Genomic DNA, 10,255 nt, shown 5'->3' with positions numbered 1-10,255 from the left:
GATGCATGAGATCTATGGTGACTTGCATTCAGAACTGACTTACTCATGGAAGACAGAGGGTTGTGGTGGAAGGGTGTTATTCTGGCTGGAGGTCTGTTGCCAGTGGAGTTCTGCAGGGACCTCTGATGGGGCCTCTGTTATATTGTGATATACAGTATATAAGCAACTTGGACGTAAATATAGAGAGGTTGGTTAGTAGGTTTGCACACAACAAAATTGGTGGAGTTGCCGACAGTGAAAAAAGTTGTCTATGTGTACAGCAGGATATAGATAAGCTACAGAAGCAGGAGAGAAACGGCGGATGAAGTTTAATCTGAGCAAGTGTGCGGTGTTGCACTTGCCGATTATATGTAAACAGCCAATCCCACCTGGGCGTCATTTGCGCGTCACGCAGGTGGTGCGCAAAGATTTTGTGAATCCCAAAATCCTGGGGCACCGCACACGACCGCACGTCACCGCCTACGTCACCACGCACCATGCGCGCGTAATGCACGCCATGCGCGCATCACGTGTGCGCTATGACGCACGCGTCGTGAAGCGTAAATGATGTCGCGTAAATGACGCCCAAATGGGACAGACCCTTAAGAGGCAAGATATAGATAATGGCCAGACCCTTAACAGCATTGATCAACAGAGGGATCTTGATGTCTTAGTCCGCAGCTGCCTGTAAGTGGCAACACAAGTAGATAGGGCGGTAAAGTAGGTGTATGGTATGCTTGCCTTCATCGGTCGGGCCATTGAGTATACGAGTCAGGAAGTCATGTGCAGATTTGCAGAACTTTGTTAGGCCACATTTGGAGTATTGTGTGCAGTTCTGATCATCCCATTGCAGGAAGGATGGGAAAGCTTTGGAGAGGGTGCAGAAGAGGTTTACCAGAAAGCTGCCTGGATTGAAAGGCATTCACAATAAGGAGAGGTTGGTGATACATGCATTGTTTTCTTTGGAGTGTCGGAGGCGGAGGGGCAAACTAATAGATGTTTATCAAATTATGAGACATAGATGGTACTTTTTTCACAGCATGAAAGTGTCAAAGGCGGCCGAGCTTTAAGCTGGGTGGCACAGTGGCACAGCTCTTGCCTCCAGACACTTCGGTTCAATCCTTACCTTGAATGCTGCCAGTGTGGATTTTGACATTCTCTCTGTGACTGGATGGGTTTCCTCCAGGTGCTCTGCTTTCATCCCACATCCGAAGGATTTACGGGTTTGGAGGTTAATTGGCCTCTGTAAATTGCCTCGAGTAGAGAGAAAGTAGATACGAAAGTGAGATAACAGACCTGGTATGAACAAGTGATCAATGATCAGCATGGACTCAGCTTGTTTCCATGCATATCTCTTAAACGAAAATCTAAACTAATACTAGATGAGAGGGGAAATGTTTAAAGATGTGTGGGACAGGTTTTTTATACAGAGTGTGGTGGATGCCTGGAATATGCTGAGGGGATGGTGGTCAAGGCAGATACAATGGTAGCATTTAAGGCGGCGTGACCGACGTTGCAGCGGCCTCTGCAGTCCGTCTGTCTTTTTTTAATTTTTGTCCCGTTGAATGTATAGTTTGTTGTGGTTTTGTATTGTTTTTAGCTGTGTATATGTGGGGGGCGGGGGGGAGGGGTGGGAGAAACTTTAAAATCTCTTCCCTGTATATGTGGCCCGACCTTTTCCCTGTCAGGTCTCCGTTATCGTTGGGGCCTAGCACCGTGGAGCAGCCTCCAACCAGAACGACCTGGGGACTCCAGTCGCGGAGCCTGCGGACTTACCGTCGTGAGGCTGGCCGGCTTTGGAGCGTGGAGAGCTGTGGTGGCGCGCTGCTGCGACCAGACTCCGGAGCTCGGAGGCTCCGGCCGCAGGTCCGTTGGACCGTGACATCGGGAGCTCGCGGGTCCCTGGTGGGAGACCGCTTTTCGGAGCTCCCACAACGGCAACTTCTCCCGCCCGAGTTGTGGAGTTGATGGTGACCCGGAGCGGGGCCTTGCATCGCCCGGCACGGCTTTAACGGCCGCGGGACTTGCCATTGCCCACCGGGGGCTTTAACATCGGGAGCAGAATGGAACACAGGGGAGAGACAAGACTTTGCCTTCCATCACAGTGAGGAGGAGATTCATTGTGATGGATGTTGTGTAAATTGTGTTGTTTGTGTGTCTTGGTTATTTTCTAGTTTTATGACTGCAGAAACCAAACTTCGTTTGAACTTCTTTTGAGATTCAAATGACAATAAATTTGTATTGTATTGTGTTGTATTGTATTGTAAATAAGCATGTGGATGGGCAGGGTATAAAGGGATGTGGATCATGTCCAGACAGAGGAGATTATTTTAACTTGGCGTCACATTTGGCATGGACATTGTGGGCCGAAAGGCCTGTTGCTGTGCTGTATTGTTCTATGTTATATTTTTCCCAATATCAGTGTGAGGGGCAAGAGATACAGAACTGCACATTGGACAGATGATGGGCCCAGGCAGAAAACCAATTAAGTACAGAACCCGCGCAATTGTTTTACTATCCATATTTGTTTATTTCCAGAGAGCCTGCCAGTCCAGATTTCAGCAACGAGGCTCAGGAGACTTACCAAGCCCTGAGGCAGTTTGACTGAATATCAAGAAAATCCTTTGGAAACACAGAAACCTTTGTGAAAAGATGAATAACTTACTTGGAGTCAATAAATTGTTGTTTCCTTAACCTATACCTAATTTGTCTTTTTAATTCTCTATTTTGTGACTTTTCTACAGTCGGCAATTCCAATTTTCATTGCCCAGCTGGTGATGCAGTGATATTTATGTCTGAGTAAATTATATGATTTATTGAAGCCTACTGCTTCAATAAATCAGAGGTAGGTCAACACGGCCTACAAATCAGATCAGATTGTGCAATCTTCACGTGCAAATGTAATATAAATATGGTTTCCCACGGTGAGATTATCAACAGCTTGAGTCATGTCATCACGGGTCTTGCATCCTGCATTTCCTTCATTCAAATTTGGGCATATTTTATGATCATTGATGATCACTCACAAGAACATTAGGAGTGCAAGTCTCAGCAAGGAGTCTGAGGCCCTGCATTATGATATGGTGTATTTAACGAAAGGACATTAGGTGTGGGGATTGGTTATTAACCCTTTAAGCCGGGTCCACCATTGAACAAATTCATGGCTGAGATTCTACTTTTCCATCACTACCCCCATACCCTTTGATCGCTTAATGTCCAGAAGTCTTATCAATCTCTTATGAATGAACACAACGACTGGCAGATTCTGCGTGGTACTGACTCACTTTTCAGTGGTCAGCATGTGGTATCTATGTCAGCGATGGTCACTTCAGTGTTTACAGTCTTTCTTTGGAAATTATATCTGAGCCACATTACTGCAATCACTTGCAATCACAGCAAATTTGCATTTATTTCACATCACTATCAATCCTAACTTACATTCCATGGTTTGCCATCCAAATCTATCCATTGAACTAATGACACAGCAGTGCCCCTCAAGATGTGAAACCTAGTTTTATGTCTCAAAAGCAGTGTGTAAGAAAGTTATTTAAAAATAAGTGTTTGGTTGGACTTGCTGCAATGTCTGTAGGATGTAAACTATCCGATTATGTTTCCAGCTTGGGGTGGAAAATGGTGTGGGATTTTTAACTTCATATGCAGGTCTACTCAATGATATGTGAAAAGAAAGAGATTAGTTAAAACAAATGTAGGTCCCTTGCAGTCAGAAACAGGTGAGTTGATCATGGGGAACAAGGATATGGCGGACCAATTGAATAACTACTTTGGTTCCGTCTTCACTAAGGAAGACATAAATAATCTGCCGGAAATAGCAGCGGACCGCGGGTCAATACAATACAATACAATACAATACAATTCAATTTATTGTCATTTGGACCCCTTGAGGTCCAACCGAAATGTCGTTTCTGCAGCCATACATTACAAACAAATAGACCCAAGACACAACATAATTTACATAAACATCCATCACATTGCTGTGATGGAAGGCCAAAAAAACTTATCTCTCCACTGCACTCTCCCCCCCGATGTCAGAGTCAAAGTCAAAGCCCCCGGCGGGCGATGGCGATTGTCCCGCGGCCATTAAAGCCACGCCGGGTGAGTGGTGTTGGGTAAATTGAATGGATTAAAGGCCGATAAATCCCCAGGGCCAGATAGGCTGCATCCCAGAGTACTTAAGGAAGTAGCTCCAGAAATAGTGGATGCATTAGTAATAATCTTTCAAAACTCTTTAGATTCTGGAGTAGTTCCTGAGGATTGGCGGGTAGCAAACGTAACCCCACTTTTTAAGAAGGGAGGGAGAGAGAAAACGGGGAATTACAGACCAGTTAGTCTAACATCGGTAGTGGGGAAACTGCTAGAGTCAGTTATTAAAGATGGGATAGCAGCACATTTGGAAAGTGGTGAAATCATTGGACAAAGTCAGCATGGATTTACAAAAGGTAAATCATGTCTGACGAATCTTATAGAATTTTTCGAGGATGTAACTAGTAGCGTGGATAGGGGAGAACCAGTGGATGTGGTGTATCTGGACTTCCAGAAGGCTTTCGACAAGGTCCCACATAAGAGATTAGTATACAAACTTAAAGCACACGTCATTGGGGGTTCAGTATTGATGTGGATAGAGAACTGGCTGGCAAACAGGAAGCAAAGAGTAGGAGTAAACGGGTCCTTTTCACAATGGCAGGCAGTGACTAATGGGGTACCGCAAGGCTCAGTGCTGGGACCCCAGCTATTTACAATATATATTAATGATCTGGATGAGGGAATTGAAGGCAATATCTCCAAGTTTGCGGATGACACTAAGCTGGGGGGCAGTGTTAGCTGTGTGGAGGATGGTAGGAGACTGCAAGGTGACTTGGATAGGCTGGGTGAGTGGGCAAATGTTTGGCAGGTGCAGTATAATGTGGATAAATGTGAGGTTATCCATTTTGGTGGCAAAAACAGGAAAGCAGACTATTATCTAAATGGTGGCCGACTAGGAAAAGGGGAGATGCAGCGAGACCTGGGTGTCATGGTACACCAGTCATTGAAAGTAGGCATGCAGGTGCAGCAGGCAGTGAAGAAAGCGAATGGTAGGTTAGCTTTCATAGCAAAAGGATTTGAGTATAGGAGCAAGGAGGTTCTAATGCAGTTGTACAGGGTCTTGGTGAGACCACACCTGGAGTATTGCGTACAGTTTTGGTCTCCAAATCTGAGGAAGGACATTATTGCCATAGAGGGAGTGCAGAGAAGGTTCACCAGACTGATTCCTGGGATGTCAGGACTGTCTTATGAAGAAAGACTGGATAGACTTGGTTTATACTCTCTAGAATTTAGGAGATTGAGAGGGGATCTTATAGAAACTTACAAAATTCTTAAGGGGTTGGACAGGCTAGATGCAGGAAGATTGCTCTCGATGTTGGGGAAGTCCAGGACAAGGGGTCACAGCTTAAGGATAAGGGGGAAATCCTTTAAAACCGAGATGAGAAGAACTTTTTTCACACAGAGAGTGGTGAATCTCTGGAACTCTCTGCCACAGAGGGTAGTCAAGGCCAGTTCATTGGCTATATTTAAGAGGGAGTTAGATGTGGCCCTTGTGGCTAAGGGGATCAGAGGGTATGGAGAGAAGGCAGGTACGGGATACTGAGTTGGATGATCAGCCATGATCATATTGAATGGCGGTGCAGGCTCGAAGGGCCGAATGGCCTACTCCTGCACCTAATTTCTATGTTTCTATGTTTCTATGTTTCTATGAAGCTCTGAGTCATTTTTCAGTACTAATTGATTAAGAATGAATAAGTTTATTGGCCAAGTATGTACACATACAAGGAATTTGCCTTGGTGCTCTGCTCGCAAGTAACAACATGACATACAGTAAACCATTAAGAATAAAACATAAAACATGAAAACATTAAGAATAAAATATTATAGTTTAAACATGTTAATGAAATAATATACCAGAGCAAAATGAATGTGGAACTTTGGAGAAGTGTTTTATTTTAAGAGCTGGTATTGCTTTCTGGAAAGCTACAAGGAAAAATGCAGCTCTCTCAGTACCCGGCTTGAAGACCATATTAATAACCCTAAGGAAAGATCCAGGGATTGATAACTAACAACATTTGAGATTTAACTCCCAAGAGCTTGCAGATCATGAATAATAAGAGCAAGGATAATGTAACTGAATTGCAAAATATTTAAAACATTTGAAATCCTTTAATTGGATTTCAGTTTATAACTGGCATCCAGGTGTGTGGATATGATTCAGTGGTTCATCACCCACTTCTGAGGGGGTAAAGTGGCAGATTTGAGATTGTTTTAGAACTTGGCTCCATAATTTAGGCTCCCCCTCAGTGCTGTACCGTGGGAGTGTTAAAGATGCCAACTTTAAGCTGTCAAATGTCTACCTACTGGATGAAAGCCACTCTGTCCATCAAGTCTGACCATCTGACCACTCTGACCATCTGTCCATTTTGTGATTGTGGAACATACTGGAACATCTTCAATATGCTAGTATTTAAATTCCTGTCGATATCTCTTGATAAGTACCTTTATCAGAGTCGGAATTCATTTCTCAACCAACACCGATATTAAAATCAATTGCTGTTCAGTTATCACCCTGCTGTAAGTGGGACAATCCCATGTTCAAACTGACAGCCATGTTCACCTACTTAACAGCATCTTTTGTTCTTGAAAGCAGCTCACTGTGTTGCTTTGGGATGTTTCTGAAAGATGTCAATAGAGCTGCATAAACATTTTTTTCCTTTCTGATCTGCTCTCAAATAACCTTAAGTTTCCCAGGACATCCATTCAGTAAGTCTCTCGTCGTTGATAGTGCTGCAGCCTATGTTGGTTCTACAAAACAGATGTTCTCAAGTGGGATACATTAGTCATACAAAATCCAAGCCATAATTACAGATATAATTACCTTAATTTACAGCTGGGAACAAAAACCTTTTGGAAAGCCTGCCAAACATGAAATGCACTGGGGAGCAGTAAGAGGTGGTTGGAGGCACGTGTAACTGGAGATGCTGGAATCTTGCACAAAACACAGAGTGATGGAGAAACTCAGTGGGTCAGGCAGCAACTGTGAAGGGAATGAACAGACAACATTTCTAGTCAGTACCCTTCTTGAAGGATCTCAACCTGAAACGTTGTCTGTCTATTCCTTTCACAGATGCTGCCTGACCTGCTGAGTTCCACCAACAATTGACTTTGAATTGTGAACAGAGATAGGGTGGCAGATATATTTGAAAACATTCATTGCATTTCTGAATTTCCTAAACTGAATAAGCTTCAAAATGCAAGGTGAAAGATAATATTCAATTCCCGGACTTCTGAGTCCGAGTTCCTGGACGACCATCTCAAAGCAAATGAATGGTGGAAAATAACTGAGGCATAATTGAAATTAACATCAGATAGTTGCAAACCACAAAGGAGAATATTAAACATGTTATTAAAATGATGAGGGTACAATATCTGGCACAAGAGACTGCAGATGCAGGAGTCTGTGACACAAAATGTCGACAGTCCATTTAATTCATGGCATGAAACATCACCTGTACATTTCCCTCCAGAGATGCTGCTTAATCTGCGGAGTTTTCTAGCAACTGTCTATTTTTTTCCCCATGGATATCATACCTGCCATTTTATGTACCATTCAGCCAAAATTAAATTTCTATTCCTGCTTCACTTTTTTGACAGCAACAGTACTTTTCCATTTACGGTGCAGATATCAATTCACATTAGTTGTTCGACATGAATTATAATTGCCTACTGTATTACTTTTTCACAAAATTAGGGAGGAACAAGAAATGTTGTACATGTCAGAAACACTCCCACCTGTGAATGAACAGTGAGGGTGGTAGAGGCAAATCAACTAGCAATATTCAGAAGGGAAATTGTTAAATATATAAAGGAGCAACATTTTCAAACTATGGGGATAGAATTGAGCAACATATTTAATAGATTAATAAATGAGCCATCACAGACACAGTAATCTGTATAGCTTTTTCCTGCATTATAACATTATAATTGAGAGGGTGCAAGTACCTTTGTGTTCAATCTGGTGATTATCCTGTATATAATATGGACCTGGTTATCAATCTGTAACACTTTCGAGTTATTGGCTGTAATCAGTCGTCATGTGTACAACATGCATTTAGTTATCAGCTGAAAAAATGCATCTGATGATAGATTATATTATTTGGATATTATTTATCTGTATATAGTATGCATCTAGCTATCAGTTGTCCTGTATGTAATATATATCTAGTTATTGGTTATCTTGGGTATAAGCAGAAGAGATAGATTGTTATCTTGAACATAATGCTCCCATTTCTGAGCATGGTTTGTTGCAGAGACCTTCAATGGGATGTCCCCAAATGTACAGTGTAAGTTCCTCCCCACGTCCCTCTCGCTCTCTAGCTCCAGTGACAGACCACGGACAGCTAGGGCACAGTGTGTGTTATATACCAGTGTCTGTAATAAAACATGTAGTGAAGACCACGCGTGTTTGGAAGTCATTACATGTACAGGCTACAGTTATACTGAAGGTAATAGGGAGTGGTTAGTAATGGTGAGGTCACTATGTAAAAGGGGCATGCACTGATCTACATCCTTCCCCTCGGAAACAAAGTATTATGGCAGTGACAGTGCGACCACGACTCATACGCTAGAAACACCCTCCGCGCGTACACCGGCAAGAAACAGTTAACACATTCACGCAAACTCCCCGTAACGTACAGGCGGCTTGACCAACCGGCCGGAGCAGGTGCGCAGCGGCCAGTTCTCCAGTGCGGAGTTCAGCACCTTCGCTGCATCCTGGAACTTTCGCCACATCACCAGCAGCCCCGAGTACCCGCAGAGCAACGGCCTTGCTGAGCGCGCCGTTCGCAGTGCTAAGGAGTTGCTGGAGCATTGCAGACTTTCGCGGTCGGACTTTTACCTGGCCATCCTCAACCTCCGCAATATTTCCCGCGACCCTGCCCTGGGCTCGCCTGCTCAGCGGCTCATGTCCCGCATCACACGCCCTCCAATCCCTGTCTCCCAGCGATCTCTGCAGCCCGCGGTCCTCAGCCCTGCCACCGTCCAGGAGCGTTTTGCCCAGAAACAGGCCATTCAGAAGCGCTCCCACGACAAGTCCTGTCGTCCCCTTCCGCGTCTCTTCCCGAATCAGGTGGTCCGGATGCGGTCCCGCTCCGGCCACTACCGGCTAGCCGTGGTCGTCGGCTGTGCGGACTCTCCTCGGTCCTACCTCATTGACTACGAGGGTACCATCTACCGCCGCACCCGCCAGCATCTGCTCCTGGTTAACGAGCCCGCTCCACCCCCTGTTGCCCCTTTTGCCCCTCCGGTTCCTTCCTCTCTGCCCTCCACTCCTCACATGCCCAGGTCTCTGCCGTCTCAGCTCTGTGTGCCTAGTTCTCCCCCAGCTCCTCCCAGTCCGCCTTCCCCTTCCTCGCCCGCTCCCGTTTCTCCCGCTTCACCTCCCCGCTCTCCTCGTCCTCCCTCTCCCGCAAGCTCTCCTGCCCGTTCCCCTGTTGCCGCCCCGGTTCTCGTCCCTGCTCTTCCTGCGGAGGGAGGGGAGGGTGGGCTGCGCACCCGCTCCGGCCGGTTGGTCAAGCCGCCTGTACGTTACGGGGAGTTTGCGTGAATGTGTTAACTGTTTCTTGCCGTTGTACGCGCGGAGGGTATTTCTAGCGTATGAGTCGTGGTCGCACTGTCACTGCCATAATACTTTGTTTCCGAGGGGAAGGATGTAGATCAGTGCATGCCACTTTTACATAGTGACCTCACCATTACTAACCACTCCCTATTACCTTCAGTATAACTGTAGCCTCCCCACGTCCCTCTCGCTCTCTAGCTCCAGTGACAGACCACGGACAGCTAGGGCACAGTGTGTGTTATATACCAGTGTCTGAAATAAAACATGTAGTGAAGACCACGCGTGTTTGGAAGTCATTACAGTATCCAACTGGGAAAGAAGGACACTTTTTATGAGCTCCCTTCTTTTGGACAGAATTTGGAATGACTATGTGGGGAAAGGAATTAGTAAACAAAAATATGTTGTGCGTACTATTGAGAGCAAGTTTTAAACAGAGAGATCACAGTTGGTAGCAGATTCTGCCTGAGAGGTGCACTTGCCTACCACTTGCTGAAATGAAATGTTGCATCTTCCTACTCTGGTAGCATTGCCAATCAAAGTGGAAACTAATGGTAGCATTTGGAGAGGATCCATAAATATCTGGGCTGCTTGGCATGTTAGTAAGATTTTTTTCCA

General features: G+C 45.0%; 1 long non-coding RNA gene across 1 annotated transcript; it reads left to right on the top strand.

Annotated features, from left to right (window-relative positions):
* Positions 1-532: 532 nt before the first annotated feature.
* On the top strand, positions 533-2,679 carry LOC116970403. The gene is made up of 2 exons (XR_004411131.1): positions 533-666; positions 2,518-2,679. It is a non-coding gene; the product is annotated as an uncharacterized LOC116970403 (long non-coding RNA).
* Positions 2,680-10,255: the final 7,576 nt, after the last annotated feature.

This window comes from Amblyraja radiata, unplaced genomic scaffold (genome assembly GCF_010909765.2).
Source record: "Amblyraja radiata isolate CabotCenter1 unplaced genomic scaffold, sAmbRad1.1.pri scaffold_852_ctg1, whole genome shotgun sequence".
Lineage (NCBI taxonomy): Eukaryota > Metazoa > Chordata > Chondrichthyes > Rajiformes > Rajidae > Amblyraja > Amblyraja radiata.
The sequence above is the reverse complement of the archived record's forward strand: the minus strand, read 5'-3'. Positions and strand labels throughout refer to the sequence as shown.